This window comes from Salvelinus namaycush, unplaced genomic scaffold (assembly GCF_016432855.1).
Source record: "Salvelinus namaycush isolate Seneca unplaced genomic scaffold, SaNama_1.0 Scaffold1046, whole genome shotgun sequence".
NCBI lineage: Eukaryota > Metazoa > Chordata > Actinopteri > Salmoniformes > Salmonidae > Salvelinus > Salvelinus namaycush.
In genome coordinates this window covers 43,847-68,688 of record NW_024057727.1, presented here as the reverse complement: position 1 = coordinate 68,688, position 24,842 = coordinate 43,847, and the positions used below count along the sequence as shown (strand labels likewise).

At 51.8% G+C, this 24,842-nt stretch overlaps 1 protein-coding gene across 1 annotated transcript in view; it reads right to left on the bottom strand.

Annotated features, from left to right (window-relative positions):
• Positions 1 to 24,621, bottom strand: part of LOC120035379 (rootletin-like) — a 37,936-nt gene extending 13,315 nt beyond the window's left edge. Inside the window, exon 1 of the mRNA XM_038982144.1 lies at positions 24,563 to 24,621. The gene's annotated coding sequence lies outside the window, so the exon portion shown is untranslated. The remainder of the gene's footprint in view (positions 1 to 24,562) is intronic.
• Between the last annotated feature and the right edge of the window lie 221 nt (positions 24,622 to 24,842).

Here is a 24,842-nt window from a genome sequence, read left to right as displayed (position 1 = left end):
TTTATACAGCCATGTTATCATTACTCATTGACTCGGTACTGGTACCCTGTTTATACAGCCATGTTATCATTACTCATTGACTCGGTACTGGTACCCTGTTTATACAGCCATGTTATCATTACTCATTGACTCAATACTGGTACCCTGTTTATACAGCCATGTTATCATTACTCATTGACTCAATACTGGTACCCTGTTTATACAGCCATGTTATCATTACTCATTGACTCGGTACTGGTACCCTGTTTATACAGCCATGTTATCGTTACTCATTGACTCGGTACTGGTACCCTGTTTATACAGCCATGTTATCATTACTCATTGACTCGGTACTGGTACCCTGTTTATACAGCCATGTTATCATTACTCATTGACTCGGTACTGGTACCCTGTTTATACAGCCATGTTATCGTTACTCATTGTGTATTTATTATTACGTGTTTTACTATTAAATATTACTATTAGAGGACGACCGATTAATCGGTATTTTTGGACACCGATTTGGCCGATTTTTTTTCTTTCTCTTTTTTACATCTTTATTTAACTAGGCAAAAAAACTAGAACAAATTCTTATTTTCAATGACGGCCTGCTGGGGAACAGCGGGTTAACTGGTCTAGGAACAGTGGGTTAACTGGTCTAGGAACAGTGGGTTAACTGGTCTAGGAACAGCGGGTTAACTGGTCTAGGAACAGCGGGTTAACTGGTCTAGGAACAGCGGGTTAACTGGTCTAGGAACAGCGGGTTAACTGGCCTAGGAACAGTGGGTTAACTGGTCTAGGAACAGCGGGTTAACTGGTCTAGGAACAGTGGGTTAACTGGTCTAGGAACAGTGGGTTAACTGGTCTAGGAACAGTGGGTTAACTGGTCTAGGAACAGTGGGTTAACTGGTCTAGGAACAGTGGGTTAACTGCCTTGTTCAGGGGAACAGTGGGTTAACTGGTCTAGGAACAGTGGGTTAACTGCCTTGTTCAGGGGAACAGCGGGTTAACTGGTCTAGGAACAGTGGGTTAACTGGTCTAGGAACAGCGGGTTAACTGGTCTAGGAACAGTGGGTTAACTGGTCTAGGAACAGTGGGTTAACTGGTCTAGGAACAGTGGGTTAACTGGTCTAGGAACAGTGGGTTAACTGGTCTAGGAACAGTGGGTTAACTGGTCTAGGAACAGTGGGTTAACTGGTCTAGGAACAGCGGGTTAACAGCCTTGTTCAGGGGAACAGTGGGTTTGAAAAAGCCAAACCTTGACCCGGAAAATATAAAAAACTATCGGCCTATATCGAATCTTCCATTCCTCTCAAAAATTTTAGAAAAAGCTGTTGCGCAGCAACTCACTGCCTTTCTGAAGACAAACAATGTATACGAAATGCTTCAGTCTGGTTTTAGACCCCATCATAGCACTGAGACTGCACTTGTGAAGGTGGTAAATGACCTTTTAATGGCGTCAGACCGAGGCTCTGCATCTGTCCTCGTGCTACTAGACCTTAGTGCTGCCTTTGACACCATCGATCACCACATTCTTTTGGAGAGACTGGAAACCCAAATTGGTCTACACGGACAAGTTCTGGCCTGGTTTAGATCTTACCTGTCGGAAAGATATCAGTTTGTCTCTGTGAATGGTCTGTCCTCTGACAAATCAACTGTACATTTCGGTGTTCCTCAAGGTTCCGTTTTAGGACCACTATTGTTTTCACTATATATTTTACCTCTTGGGGATGTTATTCGAAAACATAATGTTAACTTTCACTGCTATGCGGATGACACACAGCTGTACATTTCAATGAAACATGGTGAAGCCCCAAAATTGCCCTCGCTAGAAGCCTGTGTTTCAGACATAAGGAAGTGGATGGCTGAAAACTTTCTACTTTTAAACTCGGACAAAACAGAGATGCTTGTTCTAGGTCCCAAGAAACAAAGAGATCTTCTGTTAAATCTGACAATTCATCTTGATGGTTGTAAAGTCGTCTCAAATAAAACTGTGAAGGACCTCGGCGTTACTCTTGACCCTGATCTCTCTTTTGACGAACATATCAAGACTGTTTCAAGGACAGCTTTTTTCCATCTACGTAACATTGCAAAAATCAGAAATTTTCTGTCCAAAAATGATGCAGAAAAATTAATCCATGCATTTGTTACTTCTAGGTTAGACTACTGCAATGCTCTACTTTCCGGCTACCCGGATAAAGCACTAAATAAACTTCAGTTAGTGCTAAATACGGCTGCTAGAATCCTGACTAGAACCAAGAAATTTGATCATATTACTCCAGTGCTAGCTTCCCTACACTGGCTTCCCGTTAAGGCAAGGGCTGATTTCAAGGTTTTACTGTTAACCTATAAAGCGTTACATGGGCTTGCTCCTACCTATCTTTCCGAGTTGGTCCTGCCGTACATACCTACACGTACGCTACGGTCACAAGACGCAGGCCTCCTAATTGTCCCTAAAATTTCTAAGCAAACAGCTGGAGGCAGGGCTTTCTCCTATAGATCTCCATTTTTATGGAACAGTCTGCCTACCCATGTGAGAGACGCAGACTCGGTCTCAACCTTTAAGTCTTTACTGAAGACTTATCTCTTCAGTAGGTCATATGATTGAGTGTAGTCTGGCCCAGGAGTGTGAAGGTGAACGGAAAGGCTCTGGAGCAACGAACCGCCCTTGCTGTCTCTCCAGGGCCGGTTCCCCTCTCTCCACTGGGATTCTCTGCCTCTAACCCTGTTACTGGGGCTGAGTCACTGGCTTGCTGGTGCTCTTTCATGCCGTCCCTAGGAGGGGTGCGTCACTTGAGTGGGTTGAGTTACTGACGTGAACTTCCTGTCTGGGTTGGCGCCCCCCCTTGGTTGTGCTGTGGTGGAGACCTTTGTGGGCTATACTCGGCCTTGTCTCAGGATTGTAAGTTGGTGGTTGAGGATATCCCTCTAGTGGTGTGGGGGCTGTGCTTTGGCAGAGTGGGTGGGGTTATATCCTTCCTGTTTGGCCCTGTCCGGGGGTTTCTTCGGATGGGGCCACAGTGTCTCCTGACCGCTCCTGTCTCAGCCTCCAGTATTTATGCTGCAGTAGTTTATGTGTCGGGGGGCTAGGGTCAGTTGGTTATACCTGGAGTACTTCTCCTGTCTTATCCAGTGTCCTGTGTGAATTTAAGTATGCTCTCTCTAATTCTCTCGTTCTCTCTTTCTCTCTGAGAACCTGAGCCCTAGGACCATACGTCAGGACTACCGGGCATGCTGACACCTTGCTGTCCCCAGTCCGCCCGGCCTTGCTGCTATTCCAGTTTCAACTGTTTCTGCCTGCGGTTACGAAACCCCTACCTGTCCCAGACCTGCTGTTTTCAACTCTTAATGATCGGCTATGAAAAGCCAACTGAGATTTATTCCTGATTATTATTTGACCATGCTTGTCATTTATGAACATTTTGAAAATCTTGGCTCTCTCTAATTTTCTCCTTCTCTCTTTCTCTCGGAGGACCTGAGCCCTAGGACCATACGTCGGGACTACCGGCCGTGGTGACTCCTTGCTGCCCCCAGTCCGCCTGGCCTTGCTGCTATTCCAGTTTCAACTCTTCTGCCTGCGGTTATGGAACCCCTACCTGTCCCAGACCTGCTGTTTTCAACTCTTAATGATCGGCTATGAAAAGCCAACTGAGATTTATTCCTGATTATTATTTGACCATGCTTGTCATTTATGAACATTTTGAAAATCTTGGCTCTCTCTAATTTTCTCCTTCTCTCTTTCTTTCTCTCGGAGGACCTGGGCCCTAGGACCATGCGTCGGGACTGCCGCCCGTGGTGACTCCTTGCTGTCCCCAGTCCGCCTGGCCTTGCTGCTATTCCAGTTTCAGCTGTTCTGCCTGCGGTTATGGAACCGCCACCTGTCCCAGACCTGTTGTTTTTCAACTCTTAATGATCAGCTATGAAAAGCCAACTGATAATTATTCATGATTATTATTTGACCATGCTTGTCACTTATGAACATTTTTGAACATCTTGGCATAGTTCTGTTATAATCTCCACCCGGCACAGCCAGAAGAGGACTGGCCACCCCTCATAGCCTGGTTCCTCTCTAGGTTTCTTCCTAGGTTTTGGCCTTTCTAGGGAGTTTTTCCTAGCCACCGTGCTTCTACACCTGCATTCTAGCTGTTTGGGGTTTTAGGCTGGGTTTCTGTACAGCACTTCGAGATATTATCTGATGTACGAAGGGCTATATAAAATAAAATTGATTGATTGATTGATTGATTGGTTAACTGGTCTAGGAACAGCGGGTTAACTGGTCTAGGAACAGAGGGTTAACTGGTCTAGGAACAGCGGGTTAACTGGTCTAGGAACAGTGGGTTAACTGGTCTAGGAACAGCGGGTTAACAGCCTTGTTCAGGGGAACAGTGGGTTAACTGGTCTAGGAACAGTGGGTTAACTGGTCTAGGAAAAGTGGGTTAACTGGTCTAGGAACAGTGGGTTAACTGGTCTAGGAACAGTGGGTTAACTGGTCTAGGAACAGTGGGTTAACTGGTCTAGGAACAGTGGGTTAACTGGTCTAGGAACAGTGGGTTAACTGGTCTAGGAACAGTGGTTAACTGGTCTAGGAACAGTGGGTTAACTGGTCTAGGAACAGTGGGTTAACTGGTCTAGGAACAGTGGGTTAACTGGTCTAGGAACAGTGGGTTAACTGGTCTAGGAACAGTGGGTTAACTGGTCTAGGAACAGTGGGTTAACTGGTCTAGGAACAGTGGGTTAACTGGTCTAGGAACAGTGGGTTAACTGGTCTAGGAACAGTGGGTTAACTGGTCTAGGAACAGCGGGTTAACTGGTCTAGGAACAGTGGGTTAACTGGTCTAGGAACAGCGGGTTAACTGGTCTAGGAACAGCGGGTTAACTGGACTAGGAACAGCGGGTTAACTGGTCTAGGAACAGCGGGTGAACTGCCTTGTTCAGGGGCAGACCGACAGATTATTACCTTGTCAGCTCGGGGGATTCGATCTTGCAACCTTTCGGTTAATAGTCCAACGCTCTAACCACTAGACTACCTGCTGCTCTAACCACTAGGCTACCTGCCGCTCTAACCAGTAGGCTACCTGCCTCCCCAACACTCTAACCACTAGGCTACCTGTCGTTCTAACCACTAGGCTACCTGCCTCCCCAACACTCTAACCACTAGGCTACCTGCCGCTCCTACACTCTAACCACTAGGCTACCTGCCGCCTCTACACTCTAACCACTTGGCTACCTGCCGCCTCTACACTCTAACCACTTGGCTACCTGCCACCTCTACACTCTAACCACTAGGCTACCTGTCGTTCTAACCACTAGGCTACCTGCCTCCTCTACACTCTAACCACTAGGCTACCTGCCGCCCCTACACTCTAACCACTAGGCTACCTGCCGCCCCTACACTCTAACCACTAGGCTACCTGCCGCCCCTACACTCTAACCACTAGGCTACCTGCCGCCTCTACACTCTAACCACTAGGCTACCTGCCGCCTCTACACTCTAACCACTAGGCTACCTGCCTCCTCTACACTCTAACCACTAGGCTACCTGTCGTTCTAACCACTATGCTACCTGCCGCCCCTACACTCTAACCACTAGGCTACCTGCCACCCCTACACTCTAACCACTAGGCGACCTGCCGTCCCTACACTCTAACCACTAGGCGACCTGCCGTCCCTACACTCTAACCACTAGGCTACCTGCCGCCGCTACACTCTAACCACTAGGCTACCTGCCGCCCCTACACTCTAACCACTAGGCTACCTGCCGTCCCTACACTCTAACCACTAGGCTACCTGCCGCCCCTACACTCTAACCACTAGGCTACCTGCCGCCGCAACACTCTAACCACTAGGCTACCTGCCTCCTCTACACTCTAACCACTAGGATACCTGCCGTCCCTACACTCTAACCACTAGGCTACCTGTCGTTCTAACCACTAGGCTACCTGCCGTCCCTACACTCTAACCACTAGGCTACCTGCCGCCCCTACACTCTAACCACTAGGCGACCTGCCGTCCCTACACTCTAACCACTAGACTACCTACCGCCTCTACACTCTAACCACTAGACTACCTACCACCCCTACACTCTAACCACTAGGCTACCTGCCGCCCCTCCACTCTAACCACTAGACTACCTACCGCCTCTACACTCTAACCACTAGACTACCTACCACCCCTACACTCTAACCACTAGGCTACCTGCCGCCCCTACACTCTAACCACTAGACTACCTACCGCCTCTACACTCTAACCACTATGCTACCTGCCGCCCCTACACTCTAACCACTAGGCTACCTGCCACCCCTACACTCTAACCACTAGGCTACCTGCCACCCCTACACTCTAACCACTAGGCTACCTGCCGCCCCTAACTCTAACCACTATGCTACCTGCCGCCCCTAACTCTAACCACTAGGCTACCTGCCACCCCTACACTCTAACCACTAGGCGACCTGCCGTCCCTACACTCTAACCACTAGGCTACCTGCCGCCGCTACACTCTAACCACTATGCTACCTGCCGCCCCTAACTCTAACCACTAGGCTACCTGCCACCCCTACACTCTAACCACTAGGCGACCTGCCGTCCCTACACTCTAACCACTAGGCTACCTGCCGCCGCTACACTCTAACCACTAGGCTACCTGCCGCCCCTACACTCTAACCACTAGGCAACCTGCCGTCCCTACACTCTAACCACTAGGCTACCTGCCGTCCCTACACTCTAACCACTAGGCTACCTGCCGCCCCTACACTCTAACCAGTAGGCTACCTGCCGCCGCTACACTCTAACCAGTAGGCTACCTGCCGCCCCTACACTCTAACCACTAGGCTACCTGCCTCCCCTACACTCTAACCACTAGGCTACCTGCTGCCCCTACACTCTAACCACTAGGCTACCTGCCGCCCCTACACTCTAACCACTAGGCTACCTGCCGCCGCTACACTCTAACCAGTAGGCTACCTGCCGTCCTTACACTCCAACCACTAGGCTACCTGCGGCCGCTATACTCTAACCACTAGGCTACCTGCCGTCCCTACACTCTAACCACTAGGTTACCTGCCGCCCCTACACTCTAACCACTAGACTACCTGCCGTCCCTACACTCTAACCACTAGACTACCTGCTGCCCCTACACTCTAACCACTAGGCTACCTGCCGCCACTACACTCTAACCACTAGGCTACCTGCCGCCACTACACTCTAACCACTAGGCTACCTGCCGCCTCTACACTCTAACCATTAGGCTACCTGCCGCCCCCACACTCTAACCACTAGGCTACCTGCCGCCCCTACACTCTAACCACTAGACTACCTGCCTCCCCTACACTCTAACCACTAGGCTACCTGCCGCCCCTACACTCTAACCACTAGACTACCTGCCGCCCCTACACTCTAACCACTAGGCTACCTGCCGCCCCCACACTCTAACCACTAGGCTACCTGCCGCCCCTACACTCTAACCACTAGACTACCTGCCTCCCCTACACTCTAACCACTAGACTACCTGCCTCCCCTACACTCTAACCACTAGGCTACCTGCCGTCCCTACACTCTAACCACTAGGCTACCTGCCGCCTCTACACTCTAACCACTAGACTACCTGCCACCTCTACACTCTAACCACTAGGCTACCTGCCGTCCCTACACTCTAACCACTAGGCTACCTGCCACCTCTACACTCTAACCACTAGACTACCTGCCTCCCCTACACTCTAACCACTAGGCTACCAGCCGTCCCTACACTGTAAACCACTTGGCTACCTGCTGCCCCTCCACTCTAACCACTAGGCTACCTGCCGCCCCTACACTCTAACCACTAGGCTACCTGCCACCTCTACACTCTAACCACTAGGCTACCTGCCGCCCCTACACTCTAACCACTAGGCTACCTGCGGCCGCTACACTCTAACCACTAGGCTACCTGCCGTCCCTACACTGTAAACCACTTGGCTACCTGCTGCCCCTCCACTCTAACCACTAGGCTACCTGCCGCCCCTACACTCTAACCACTAGGCTACCTGCCACCTCTACACTCTAACCACTAGGCTACCTGCCACCTCTACACTCTAACCACTAGGCTACCTGCCGCCCCTACACTCTAACCACTAGGCTACCTGCGGCCGCTACACTCTAACCACTAGGCTACCTGCCGTCCCTACACTGTAAACCACTTGGCTACCTGCTGCCCCTCCACTCTAACCACTAGGCTACCTGCCGCCCCTACACTCTAACCACTAGGCTACCTGCCACCTCTACACTCTAACCACTAGGCTACCTGCCGTCCCTACGCTCTAACCAGTAGACTACCTGCCTCCCCTACACTCTAACCACTAGGCTACCTGCCGCCCCTACACTCTAACCACTAGGCTACCCTGCCGCCCCTACACTCTAACCACTAGGCTACCTGCCTCCCCTACACTCTAACCACTAGGCTACCTGCTGCCCCTACACTCTAACCACTAGGCTACCTGCCGCCCCTACACTCTAACCACTAGGCTACCTGCCGCCGCTACACTCTAACCAGTAGGCTACCTGCCGTCCTTACACTCCAACCACTAGGCTACCTGCGGCCGCTACACTCTAACCACTAGGCTACCTGCCGTCCCTACACTCTAACCACTAGGTTACCTGCCGCCCCTACACTCTAACCACTAGACTACCTGCTGCCCCTACACTCTAACCACTAGGCTACCTGCCGTCCCTACACTCTAACCACTAGACTACCTGCTGCCCCTACACTCTAACCACTATGCTACCTGCCGCCCCTAACTCTAACCACTAGGCTACCTGCCACCCCTACACTCTAACCACTAGGCGACCTGCCGTCCCTACACTCTAACCACTAGGCTACCTGCCGCCGCTACACTCTAACCACTAGGCTACCTGCCGCCCCTACACTCTAACCACTAGGCAACCTGCCGTCCCTACACTCTAACCACTAGGCTACCTGCCGTCCCTACACTCTAACCACTAGGCTACCTGCCGCCCCTACACTCTAACCAGTAGGCTACCTGCCGCCGCTACACTCTAACCAGTAGGCTACCTGCCGCCCCTACACTCTAACCACTAGGCTACCTGCCTCCCCTACACTCTAACCACTAGGCTACCTGCTGCCCCTACACTCTAACGACTAGGCTACCTGCCGCCCCTACACTCTAACCACTAGGCTACCTGCCGCCGCTACACTCTAACCAGTAGGCTACCTGCCGTCCTTACACTCCAACCACTAGGCTACCTGCGGCCGCTATACTCTAACCACTAGGCTACCTGCCGTCCCTACACTCTAACCACTAGGTTACCTGCCGCCCCTACACTCTAACCACTAGACTACCTGCCGTCCCTACACTCTAACCACTAGACTACCTGCTGCCCCTACACTCTAACCACTAGGCTACCTGCCGCCACTACACTCTAACCACTAGGCTACCTGCCGCCACTACACTCTAACCACTAGGCTACCTGCCGCCTCTACACTCTAACCATTAGGCTACCTGCCGCCCCCACACTCTAACCACTAGGCTACCTGCCGCCCCTACACTCTAACCACTAGACTACCTGCCTCCCCTACACTCTAACCACTAGGCTACCTGCCGCCCCTACACTCTAACCACTAGACTACCTGCCGCCCCTACACTCTAACCACTAGGCTACCTGCCGCCCCCACACTCTAACCACTAGGCTACCTGCCGCCCCTACACTCTAACCACTAGACTACCTGCCTCCCCTACACTCTAACCACTAGACTACCTGCCTCCCCTACACTCTAACCACTAGGCTACCTGCCGTCCCTACACTCTAACCACTAGGCTACCTGCCGCCTCTACACTCTAACCACTAGACTACCTGCCACCTCTACACTCTAACCACTAGGCTACCTGCCGTCCCTACACTCTAACCACTAGGCTACCTGCCACCTCTACACTCTAACCACTAGACTACCTGCCTCCCCTACACTCTAACCACTAGGCTACCAGCCGTCCCTACACTGTAAACCACTTGGCTACCTGCTGCCCCTCCACTCTAACCACTAGGCGACCTGCCGTCCCTACACTCTAACCACTAGGCTACCTGCCGCCGCTACACTCTAACCACTAGGCTACCTGCCGCCCCTACACTCTAACCACTAGGCAACCTGCCGTCCCTACACTCTAACCACTAGGCTACCTGCCGTCCCTACACTCTAACCACTAGGCTACCTGCCGCCCCTACACTCTAACCAGTAGGCTACCTGCCGCCGCTACACTCTAACCAGTAGGCTACCTGCCGCCCCTACACTCTAACCACTAGGCTACCTGCCTCCCCTACACTCTAACCACTAGGCTACCTGCTGCCCCTACACTCTAACCACTAGGCTACCTGCCGCCCCTACACTCTAACCACTAGGCTACCTGCCGCCGCTACACTCTAACCAGTAGGCTACCTGCCGTCCTTACACTCCAACCACTAGGCTACCTGCGGCCGCTATACTCTAACCACTAGGCTACCTGCCGTCCCTACACTCTAACCACTAGGTTACCTGCCGCCCCTACACTCTAACCACTAGACTACCTGCCGTCCCTACACTCTAACCACTAGACTACCTGCTGCCCCTACACTCTAACCACTAGGCTACCTGCCGCCACTACACTCTAACCACTAGGCTACCTGCCGCCACTACACTCTAACCACTAGGCTACCTGCCGCCTCTACACTCTAACCATTAGGCTACCTGCCGCCCCCACACTCTAACCACTAGGCTACCTGCCGCCCCTACACTCTAACCACTAGACTACCTGCCTCCCCTACACTCTAACCACTAGGCTACCTGCCGCCCCTACACTCTAACCACTAGACTACCTGCCGCCCCTACACTCTAACCACTAGGCTACCTGCCGCCCCCACACTCTAACCACTAGGCTACCTGCCGCCCCTACACTCTAACCACTAGACTACCTGCCTCCCCTACACTCTAACCACTAGACTACCTGCCTCCCCTACACTCTAACCACTAGGCTACCTGCCGTCCCTACACTCTAACCACTAGGCTACCTGCCGCCTCTACACTCTAACCACTAGACTACCTGCCACCTCTACACTCTAACCACTAGGCTACCTGCCGTCCCTACACTCTAACCACTAGGCTACCTGCCACCTCTACACTCTAACCACTAGACTACCTGCCTCCCCTACACTCTAACCACTAGGCTACCAGCCGTCCCTACACTGTAAACCACTTGGCTACCTGCTGCCCCTCCACTCTAACCACTAGGCTACCTGCCGCCCCTACACTCTAACCACTAGGCTACCTGCCACCTCTACACTCTAACCACTAGGCTACCTGCCGTCCCTACGCTCTAACCAGTAGACTACCTGCCTCCCCTACACTCTAACCACTAGGCTACCTGCCGCCCCTACACTCTAACCACTAGGCTACCTGCGGCCGCTACACTCTAACCACTAGGCTACCTGCCGTCCCTACACTGTAAACCACTTGGCTACCTGCTGCCCCTCCACTCTAACCACTAGGCTACCTGCCGCCCCTACACTCTAACCACTAGGCTACCTGCCACCTCTACACTCTAACCACTAGGCTACCTGCCGTCCCTACGCTCTAACCAGTAGACTACCTGCCTCCCCTACACTCTAACCACTAGGCTACCTGCCGCCCCTACACTCTAACCACTAGGCTACCCTGCCGCCCCTACACTCTAACCACTAGGCTACCTGCCTCCCCTACACTCTAACCACTAGGCTACCTGCTGCCCCTACACTCTAACCACTAGGCTACCTGCCGCCCCTACACTCTAACCACTAGGCTACCTGCCGCCGCTACACTCTAACCAGTAGGCTACCTGCCGTCCTTACACTCCAACCACTAGGCTACCTGCGGCCGCTACACTCTAACCACTAGGCTACCTGCCGTCCCTACACTCTAACCACTAGGTTACCTGCCGCCCCTACACTCTAACCACTAGACTACCTGCTGCCCCTACACTCTAACCACTAGGCTACCTGCCGTCCCTACACTCTAACCACTAGACTACCTGCTGCCCCTACACTCTAACCACTAGGCTACCTGCCGCCCCTACACTCTAACCACTACGCTACCTGCCACCTCTACACTCTAACCACTAGGCTACCTGCCGTCCCTACACTCTAACCACTAGGCTACCTGCCGCCCCTACACTCTAACCACTAGGCTACCTGCCACCTCTACACTCTAACCACTAGACTACCTGCCGTCCCCTACACTCTAACCACTAGGCTACCTGCTGCCCCTCCACTCTAACCACTAGGCTACCTGCCGCCCCTACACTCTAACCACTAGGCTACCTGCCACCTCTACACTCTAACCACTAGGCTACCTGCCGTCCCTACGCTCTAACCACTAGGCTACCTGCCGTCCCTACGCTCTAACCAGTAGACTACCTGCCTCCCCTACACTCTAACCACTAGGCTACCTGCCGCCCCTACACTCTAACCACTAGGCTACCCTGCCGCCCCTACACTCTAACCACTAGGCTACCTGCCGCCCCTACACTCTAACCACTAGGCTACCTGCCACCCCTACACTCTAACCACTAGGCTACCTGCCGCCCCTACACTCTAACCACTAGACTACCTGCCTCCCCTACACTCTAACCACTAGGCTACCTGCCGCCCCTCCACTCTAACCACTAGACTACCTGCCGCCCCTACACTCTAACCACTAGGCTACCTGCCGCCCCTACACTCTAACCACTAGGCTACCTGCCGCCCCTACACTCTAACCACTAGACTACCTGCCTCCCCTACACTCTAACCACTAGGCTATCCTGCCTCCCATACACTCTAACCACTAGGCTACCTGCCGCCCCTCCACTCTAACCACTAGACTACCTGCCGCCCCTACACTCTAACCACTAGGCTACCTGCCGCCCCTACACTCTAACCACTAGGCTACCTGCCGCCCCTACACTCTAACCACTAGGCTACCTGCCGCCCCTACACTCTAACCACTAGACTACCTGCCGCCCCTCCACTCTAACCACTAGGCTACCTGCCTTCCCTACACTCTAACCACTAGGCTACCTGTCTCCCCTACACTCTAACCACTAGGCTACCCTGCCGTCCCTACACTCTAACCACCAGACTACCTGCCGCCCCTACGCTCTAACCACTAGGCTACCTGCCCCCCCCTACACTCTAACCACTAGGCTACCTGCCGCCCCTACACTCTAACCACTAGGCTACCTGCCACCTCTACACTCTAACCACTAGGCTACCTGCCACCTCTACACTCTAACCACTAGGCTACCCTGCCGTCCTTACACTCTAACCACTAGGCTACCTGCGGCCGCTACACACTGTCATGACGTTGGGTTGGGGGTAGGTTTACGACAGTCATAAATACCTCTTTCCCCCTTTTTCTCTCTCCCCACTATAACTGATGTGACATAAGGAAACCCATGGGTTAACATAGAGATTCTGGGTAACATCAGAAGTTGGGGGAAATGAACTATATTCTGGTAATCCAACCAACTGTACATATGCGGTGGTACTTAAGGTATATTATGTCAGTTCGGTTGCCCTCTGACACATTCTCATCAATGATAGAATGACATAAACGCTACTGTGAAAAGTCTAAACGTCAGAGGTATCGGATTCACATGGAATTGTTGTTTAATTCAAATGTTTGAATATGACATTGTTTGTGAAGAGGTGAAATGTAATTTTACCTTCCAAATGAGAGATCTGTGTTTTCATAAATTTGGTTTCTGCTCAACCAGGGGCCCGCCCCTGTGAAGAGACCTGGGTAATAGACTTTTCAGACACACCCCTCTCCCTCCACTATAAAAGCCACGAACCAGAAAATAACTTCTGTTCCGGGTACTCTAGGATGACGATCCAGGGTCAGAATGGTTCAGATAATCACTATAGATGAAGCCAACATCAGCATGGACTTTGATTGTGAATGGTATGAACTTTGAACTCGTATTCACTACAGAAGTGATATCTCCTAGCCTTGGAGTTAGCAACAGCTAAACGCAGGTTCGGAAGGACAGTCCAAGTATCCCCTCTAATACACACAACGTGTTCCCGTGACTACCAGAGACTTCTTCAAAGGACAGAGGACTCGGGTTGGCGACACAGGCCATCTACCACCAACCTACTGAAGCGCAGCTCAGAGTAAATATTCATTGCATTTTCCTCTTCAAATGGGCGGTAATTTAGAATGCATAAGATAAGATTTACGATAGCACAGCTCGCCTATGCTCAAGTCTCCCGCGCTTTCACTAGGACTCCCCCCCCTTTCCTTTGTGTAACAAGCTGTCATATCGATTCTGCCCGCTAGGGACGTTTTTCTGTATGACGTAATTTGTGATCAAGTTATGATTTAATTGTGTATATGTGTTTCTGTGTGATTAGTTAGGTATTTAGTAAATAAATAATTAAACCCAATTTTGTATTGCTGATTCAACTTGTTAGCCAGGATTCTTGCAGATAATCAAGGACTTACAACTTTCAGATGAGACTGAATAAAATGACGATTAATGTGACTGCTATTTAGTAAAATATTACTAAATCTTTAAGAGTTTATTCGAAAGATATCAGCTCTATAAATATTCTTTCGTGGTGTCCCTCTCTAGTTAATTCATATTTACATGATTAGTTCAATCAGGTAATATTAATTACGGAGAAATTATTTTATAGAATAGCATGTCATAGCAATTAATCTGGCATAGTCAAAGACACGACAACTCTAACCACTAGGCTACCTGCTGCCCCTCCACTCTAACCACTAGGCTACCTGCCGCCCCTACACTCTAACCACTAGGCTACCTGCCACCTCTACACTCTAACCACTAGGCTACCTGCCGTCCCTACGCTCTAACCAGTAGACTACCTGCCTCCCCTACACTCTAACCACTAGGCTACCTGCCGCCCCTACACTCTAACCACTAGGCTACCCTGCCACCCCTACACTCTAACCACTAGGCTACCTGCCGCCCCTACACTCTAACCACTAGGCTACCTGCCGCCCCTACACTCTAACCACTAGACTACCTGCCTCCCCTACACTCTAACCACTAGGCTACCTGCCGCCCCTCCACTCTAACCACTAGACTACCTGCCGCCCCTACACTCTAACGACTAGGCTACCTGCCGCCCCTACACTCTAACCACTAGGCTACCTGCCGCCCCTACACTCTAACCACTAGGCTACCTGCCGCCCCTACACTCTAACCACTAGACTACCTGCCTCCCCTACACTCTAACCACTAGGCTACCTGCCGCCCCTCCACTCTAACCACTAGACTACCTGCCGCCCCTACACTCTAACCCCTAGGCTACCTGCCGCCCCTACACTCTAACCACTAGGCTACCTGCCTCCCCTACACTCTAACCACTAGGCTACCTGCCGTCCCTACACTGTAAACCACTTGGCTACCTGCTGCCCCTCCACTCTAACCACTAGGCTACCTGCCGCCCCTACACTCTAACCACTAGGCTACCTGCCACCTCTACACTCTAACCACTAGGCTACCTGCCGTCCCTACGCTCTAACCAGTAGACTACCTGCCTCCCCTACACTCTAACCACTAGGCTACCTGCCGCCCCTACACTCTAACCACTAGGCTACCTGCGGCCGCTACACTCTAACCACTAGGCTACCTGCCGTCCCTACACTGTAAACCACTTGGCTACCTGCTGCCCCTCCACTCTAACCACTAGGCTACCTGCCGCCCCTACACTCTAACCACTAGGCTACCTGCCACCTCTACACTCTAACCACTAGGCTACCTGCCGTCCCTACACTCTAACCACTAGGCTACCTGCCGCCCCTACACTCTAACCACTAGGCTACCTGCCGCCGCTACACTCTAACCAGTAGGCTACCTGCCGTCCTTACACTCCAACCACTAGGCTACCTGCGGCCGCTACACTCTAACCACTAGGCTACCTGCCGTCTCTACACTCTAACCACTAGGTTACCTGCCGCCCCTACACTCTAACCACTAGACTACCTGCTGCCCCTACACTATAACCACTAGGCTACCTGCCGTCTCTACACTCTAACCACTAGGTTACCTGCCGCCCCTACACTCTAACCACTAGACTACCTGCTGCCCCTACACTATAACCACTAGGCTACCTGCCGTCCCTACACTCTAACCACTTGGCTACCTGCCGCCCCTACACTCTAACCACTAGACTACCTGCCGCCCCTACACTCTAACCACTAGGCTACCTGCCGCCTCTACACTCTAACCACTAGACTACCTGCCGCCCCTACACTCTAACCACTAGGCTACCTGCCGCCTCTACACTCTAACCACTAGACTACCTGCTGCCCCTACACTCTAACCACTAGGCTACCTGCCGTCCCTACACTCTAACCACTAGACTACCTGCCGCCCCTACACTCTAACCACTAGGCTACCTGCCGCCCCTACACTCTAACCACTAGGCTACCTGCCGCCCCTACACTCTAACCACTAGGCTACCCTGCCGTCCTTACACTCTAACCACTAGGCTACCTGCGGCCGCTACACTCTAACCACTAGGCTACCTGCCGCCCCTACACTCTAACCACTAGGCTACCTGCCGCCCCTACACTCTAACCACTAGACTACCTGCCTCCCCTACACTCTAACCACTAGGCTACCTGCCGCCCCTCCACTCTAACCACTAGACTACCTGTCACCCCTACACTCTAACCACTAGGCTACCTGCCGCCTCTACACTCTAACCACTAGGCTACCTGCCGCCCCTACACTCTAACCACTAGGCTATCTTGCCTCCCATACACTCTAACCACTAGGCTACCTGCCGCCCCTCCACTCTAACCACTAGACTACCTGTCACCCCTACACTCTAACCACTAGGCTACCTGCCGCCCCTACACTCTAACCACTAGGCTACCTGCCGCCCCTACACTCTAACCACTAGGCTATCTTGCCTCCCATACACTCTAACCACTAGGCTACCTGCCGCCCCTCCACTCTAACCACTAGACTACCTGCCGCCCCTACACTCTAACCACTAGGCTACCTGCCGCCCCTACACTCTAACCACTAGGCTACCTGCCGCCCCTACACTCTAACCACTAGACTACCTGCCGCCTCTACACTCTAACCACTAGGCTACCTGCCGTCCCTACGCTCTAACCACTAGGCTACCTGCCGCCCCTACACTCTAACCACTAGACTACCTGCCGTCCCTACGCTCTAACCACTAGGCTACCTGCCGCCCCTCCACTCTAACCACTAGGCTACCTGCCTTCCCTACACTCTAACCACTAGGCTACCTGTCTCCCCTACACTCTAACCACTAGGCTACCCTGCCGTCCCTACACTCTAACCACCAGACTACCTGCCGCCCCTACGCTCTAACCACTAGGCTACCTGCCCCCCCCTACACTCTAACCACTAGGCTACCTGCCGCCCCTACACTCTAACCACTAGGCTACCTGCCACCTCTACACTCTAACCACTAGACTACCTGCCTCCCCTACACTCTAACCACTAGGCTACCCTGCCGTCCTTACACTCTAACCACTAGGCTACCTGCGGCCGCTACACTCTAACCACTAGGCTACCTGCTGCCCCTCCACTCTAACCACTAGGCTACCTGCCGCCCCTACACTCTAACCACTAGGCTACCTGCCACCTCTACACTCTAACCACTAGGCTACCTGCCGTCCCTACGCTCTAACCAGTAGACTACCTGCCTCCCCTACACTCTAACCACTAGGCTACCTGCCGCCCCTACACTCTAACCACTAGGCTACCCTGCCGCCCCTACACTCTAACCACTAGGCTACCTGCCGCCCCTACACTCTAACCACTAGGCTACCTGCCGCCCCTACACTCTAACCACTAGGCTAACTGCCGCCCCTACACTCTAACCACTAGGCTACCTGCCGTCCCTACACTCTAACCACTAGACTACCTGCCGTCCCTACACTCTAACCACTAGGCTAACTGCCGTCCCTACACTCTAACCACTAGGCTACCTGCCGTCCCTACACTCTAACCACTAGGCTACCTGCCGCCCCTACACTCTAACCACTAGACTACCTGCCTCCCCTACACTCTAACCACTAGGCTACCTGCCGCCCCTCCACTCTAACCACTAGACTACCTGCCGCCCCTACACTCTAACCACTAGGCTACCTGCCGCCCCTACACTCTAACCACTAGGCTACCTGCCGCCCCTACACTCTAACCACTAGGCTACCTGCCGCCCCTACACTCTAACCACTAGACTACCTGCCTCCCCTACACTCTAACCACTAGGCTATCCTGCCTCCCATACACTCTAACCACTAGGCTACCTGCCGCCCCTCCACTCTAACCACTAGACTACCTGCCGCCCCTACACTCTAACCACTAGGCTACCTGCCGCCCCTACACTCTAACCACTAGGCTACCTGCCGCCCCTACACTCTAACCACTAGACTACCTGCCGCCTCTACACTCTAACCACTAGGCTACCTGCCGTCCCTACGCTCTAACCACTAGGCTACCTGCCGCCCCTACGCTCTAACCACTAGACTACCTGCCGTCCCTACGCTCTAACCACTAGGCTACCTGCCGCCCCTCCACTCTAACCACTAGGCTACCTGCCTTCCCTACACTCTAACCACTAGGCTACCTGTCTCTCCTACACTCTAACCACTAGGCTACCTGCCGTCCCTACACTCTAACCACTAGGCTACCCTGCCGCCCCTACACTCTAACCACTAGGCTACCTGCCGCCCCTACACTCTAACCACTATGCTACCTGCCGCCCCTACACTCTAACCACTAGACTACCTGCCTCCCCTACACTCTAACCACTAGGCTACCTGCCGCCCCTCCACTCTAACCACTAGACTACCTGCCGCCCCTACACTCTAACCACTAGGCTACCTGCCGCCCCTACACTCTAACCACTAGGCTACCTGCCGCCCCTACAATCTAACCACTAGGCTACCTGCCGCCCCTACACTCTAACCACTAGACTACCTGCCTCCCCTACACTCTAACCACTAGGCTACCTGCCGCCCCTCCACTCTAACCACTAGACTACCTGTCACCCCTACACTCTAACCACTAGGCTACCTGCCGCCTCTACACTCTAACCACTAGGCTACCTGCCGCCCCTACACTCTAACCACTAGGCTATCTTGCCTCCCATACACTCTAACCACTAGGCTACCTGCCGCCCCTCCACTCTAACCACTAGACTACCTGTCACCCCTACACTCTAACCACTAGGCTACCTGCCGCCCCTACACTCTAACCACTAGGCTACCTGCCGCCCCTACACTCTAACCACTAGGCTATCTTGCCTCCCATACACTCTAACCACTAGGCTACCTGCCGCCCCTCCACTCTAACCACTAGACTACCTGCCGCCCCTACACTCTAACCACTAGGCTACCTGCCGCCCCTACACTCTAACCACTAGGCTACCTGCCGCCCCTACACTCTAACCACTAGACTACCTGCCGCCTCTACACTCTAACCACTAGGCTACCTGCCGTCCCTACGCTCTAACCACTAGGCTACCTGCCGCCCCTACACTCTAACCACTAGACTACCTGCCGTCCCTACGCTCTAACCACTAGGCTACCTGCCGCCCCTCCACTCTAACCACTAGACTACCTGCCGCCCCTACACTCTAACCACTAGGCTACCTGCCGCCCCTACACTCTAACCACTAGGCTACCTGCCGCCCCTACACTCTAACCACTAGACTACCTGCCGCCTCTACACTCTAACCACTAGGCTACCTGCCGTCCCTACGCTCTAACCACTAGGCTACCTGCCGCCCCTACACTCTAACCACTAGACTACCTGCCGTCCCTACGCTCTAACCACTAGGCTACCTGCCGCCCCTCCACTCTAACCACTAGGCTACCTGCCTTCCCTACACTCTAACCACTAGGCTACCTGTCTCCCCTACACTCTAACCACTAGGCTACCCTGCCGTCCCTACACTCTAACCACTAGGCTACCCTGCCGTCCCTACACTCTAACCACCAGACTACCTGCCGCCCCTACGCTCTAACCACTAGGCTACCTGCCCCCCCCTACACTCTAACCACTAGGCTACCTGCCGCCCCTACACTCTAACCACTAGGCTACCTGCCACCTCTACACTCTAACCACTAGACTACCTGCCTCCCCTACACTCTAACCACTAGGCTACCCTGCCGTCCTTACACTCTAACCACTAGGCTACCTGCGGCCGCTACACTCTAACCACTAGGCTACCTGCCGCCCCTCCACCCTAACCACTAGGCTACCTGCCGCCCCTACACTCTAACCACTAGGCTACCTGCCACCTCTACACTCTAACCACTAGGCTACCTGCCGTCCCTACGCTCTAACCAGTAGACTACCTGCCTCCCCTACACTCTAACCACTAGGCTACCTGCCGCCCCTACACTCTAACCACTAGGCTACCCTGCCGCCCCTACACTCTAACCACTAGGCTACCTGCCGCCCCTACACTCTAACCACTAGGCTACCTGCCGCCCCTACACTCTAACCACTAGGCTACCTGCCGCCCCTACACTCTAACCACTAGGCTACCTGCCGTCCCTACACTCTAACCACTAGACTACCTGCCGTCCCTACACTCTAACCACTAGGCTAACTGCCGTCCCTACACTCTAACCACTAGGCTACCTGCCGTCCCTACACTCTAACCACTAGGCTACCTGCCGCCCCTACACTCTAACCACTAGACTACCTGCCTCCCCTACACTCTAACCACTAGGCTACCTGCCGCCCCTCCACTCTAACCACTAGACTACCTGCCGCCCCTACACTCTAACCACTAGGCTACCTGCCGCCCCTACACTCTAACCACTAGGCTACCTGCCGCCCCTACACTCTAACCACTAGGCTACCTGCCACCCCTACACTCTAACCACTAGACTACCTGCCTCCCCTACACTCTAACCACTAGGCTATCCTGCCTCCCATACACTCTAACCACTAGGCTACCTGCCGCCCCTCCACTCTAACCACTAGACTACCTGCCGCCCCTACACTCTAACCACTAGGCTACCTGCCGCCCCTACACTCTAACCACTAGGCTACCTGCCGCCCCTACACTCTAACCACTAGACTACCTGCCGCCTCTACACTCTAACCACTAGGCTACCTGCCGTCCCTACGCTCTAACCACTAGGCTACCTGCCGCCCCTACACTCTAACCACTAGACTACCTGCCGTCCCTACGCTCTAACCACTAGGCTACCTGCCGCCCCTCCACTCTAACCACTAGGCTACCTGCCTTCCCTACACTCTAACCACTAGGCTACCTGTCTCCCCTACACTCTAACCACTAGGCTACCTGCCGTCCCTACACTCTAACCACCAGACTACCTGCCGCCCCTACACTCTAACCACTAGGCTACCCTGCCTCCCCTACACTCTAACCACTAGACTACCTGCCGTCCCTACGCTCTAACCACTAGGCTACCTGCCCCCCCTCCACTCTAACCACTAGACTACCTGCCGCCCCTACACTCTAACCACTAGACTACCTGCCCCCCCTCCACTCTAACCACTAGGCTACCTGCCCCCCCTCCACTCTAACCACTAGGCTACCTGCCGCCTCTACACTCTAACCACTAGACTACCTGCCCCCCCTCCACTCTAACCACTAGGCTACCTGCCCCCCCTCCACTCTAACCACTAGGCTACCTGCTAGTAAGAGAAAACGTAATTAGCGATACAGTGCCTTTGGAAAGTATGCAGTCTTTTTACACATTTTGTTACGTTACAGACTTATCCTAAAATTGATTTTTTAAATAAATCCACCGCTATCTACACACAATACCCCATAATGACAAAGCGAAAACAGGTTCATAGACATTTTTGCAAATGTATTAAAAATAAAAAACAGAAATACCTTATTTACATAAGTATTCAGACCCTTTGCTATGAGACTCGAAATTGAGCTCAGGTGCTTCCTGTTTCCATTGATCATCTGAGATGTTTCTACAACTTGACTGGAGTCCACCTGTGGTAAATTCAATTAATTGGACATGATTTGGAAAGGAACACACACCTGTCTATATAAGATCCCACAGTTGACAGTGCATGTCAGAGCAAAAACCAAGCCATGAGGTCAAAGGAATTGTCCATAGAGCTCCGAGACAGAATTGTGTCGAGGCACAGATCTGGGGAAGGGTACCAATAAATGTCTGCAGCATTGAAGGTCCCCAAGAAAACTGTGGCCTCCATCATTGTTTTATTGAAGAAGTTTGGAACCACCAAGACTTTTCCTAGAGCTGGCCGCCAGGACAAACTGAGCAATCTGGGGAGAAGGGCTTTGGACAGGGAGGTGACCAAGAACCCAATGGTCATTTTGACAGAGCTCCAGAGTTCCTCTGTGGAGATGGAAGAACCTTTCAGAAGGACAACCATCTCTGCACCACTCCACCAATCAGGCCTTTATGGTAGAGTGGCCAGATGGAAGCCACTCTTCAGTAAAAGGAACATGACAGCCCGCTTGGAGTTGCCAAAAGGCACCTAAAGGACTCTCAGACCATGAGAAATAAGATTATCTGGTTTGATGAAACCAAGATTGAACTCTTTGGCCTGAAAGCCAAGCGTCACGTCTTGAGGAATCCTGGCACCAACCCTACGGTGAAGCATGGTGGTGGGAGGATCATGCTGTGGGCGTGTTTTTCAGCGGCAGGGACTGGGAGACTAGTCAGGATCGAGGCAAAGATGAACAGAGCAAAGTACAGAGAGATCCTTGATGAAAACCTGCTCCAGAGCGCTCAGGACCTCAGACTGGGGCGAAGGTTCACCTTCCAACAGGACAATGACCCTAAGCACACAGCCAAGACAACACAGGAGTGGCTTCGAGACAAGTCTCAATGTCCTTGAGTGGTCCAGCCAGAGCCCGGACTTGAACCCGATCGAACATCTCTGGAGAGAACTGAATATAGCTGTGCAGCAACGCTCCCCATCCAACCTGACAGAGCTTGAAATGATCTGCAGAGAAGAATGGGAGAAACTCCCCAAATACAGGTGTGCCAAGCTTGTAGCGTCATACCCAAGAAGACTGGAGGCTGTAATCGCTGCCAAAGGTGCTTTAACAAAGTACTGAGTAAAAGGTCTGAATACTTATGTTAATGTGATTTTTGGGGGGTAATAAATTAGCACAAATTTCTAATAACCTGTTTTTGTGGGGTAGTGTGTGTAGATTGAGGGGGGAAAACGATTTAATCAATTTTAGAATAAGGCCGTAACCTAATAAAATGTGAGAAAAGTGAAGGGGTCTGAATACTTTCCAAAGGGACTGTACAGCCTGATAATACCAGTGATGTTGTAAACCTAAACCAAAGAGGAACACGCTAAGCAAGAATATGTTAACTACATGAAGTAGCTAAGTGAAAACATGCAATGTAGCCAAAAATTATAGGGTCCCCTAGGAAACACTTGTAAACACTGTGGTTCCTACCCTGTCACAATAACTCCTCCCTGGCATATTCATTTGTTGTCATGTCAAATTGTATTCAAAGTGCCCACTATTATATTCTAACTATAGAATTAAAATAATCTTTATTTTCCACAAATTGCAATTCCAACATGTGTTTAAAAATAAGGTCTAGATTGTTTTGCCCATGTCGTGCAGCCCTACGTGGCAGAGTGGAAATGATCTCACATGAGTGCAGGAAATGCAGAAATTGATTTAAATGCTGAAAATAATTTTGTGTCAAAGTTTAATTGAACAGTATATAACAATCAGAATGGAGAAAGACTCATTGAAATCATTTAGAATGTACAGTCAGTATGTGTCGCCACCCTAGAGTCACGCACTACTCATAAAGAACATTTTTAACTTGTATTATTAAAAAACATAGAATACCGTATAACCGTCTGATAAAAAACACACGATATGATATTTTGGCCATATCGTCCAGCCCTAATTTGATTTGAAGTGGGTCAGATCATGTGGACAGTGAGTAAAACTCCGATACATTGTGAGCCTCCTTTATTCGGCAATCCATAATGTTACATAAGTTCTTGTTAGAGATATCAGTTCAGCAGAAAAGTAATTCGTAAGCAGAACCACAACGATAAAAGGCGAAACATTGAACCAGGCAGAGCCCCATAGACCCAGAGTTGGTTAGTAGCGAAGATACTGTAGATGGCTACCTTTAAAAGCTCAACCATGACCCACATTTTTTTTAATTATTTTTTAACCTTTATTTTAACTAGGCAAGTCAGTTAAGAACAAACTATTATTTACAATGACGGCCCGCCCCGGTCAAACCCGGCGGCGCTATGGGACTCCCAACCACAGCCGGATGTGATGCAGCCAGGATTCGAACCAGGGACTGCAGTGACGCCTCTTGAACTGAGATGCAGTGTCTTCGCCACTCGGGAGCCCATAAGAAGATCAGTAGCTAGTAGCATAGCAAGGTAGTTTTGACATTGGAGAGATGAGCTCCTCATAATCAGCTTGCAAAGTAACGTTAGCGTTAGTTGGCTAGCTAGCTAGCGCTAGTTTACAGTGAGATGAATCATACTCTAAACTAGTTAGCTAGCATCATCTAAATTAGCTAACAATCAAGATAGCAAGTAGACAGCTTTCCTACCTTTAAAAGCAGATCCTTCGAAACATACTGTGAATGTAAACAAACGCTTTCTGTAACCTTAAAAAAAAAACGAATGAAACATATGCATGATATTTATTAAATTCCTTTTGATGATCCTAAACACTTCATCACAAAAGGATTCAAAACTGTAAACTTTACCTCTAACGTGAAAATAGAGGAACCATGCAGACGCTGCAATGTAGAAAGAAAAAAGAGGATCACTTCACACGCAGACAGCGCCACCGTGTGGCCGGAGGAGTAGTCTCCTCTAGTTTAGTGG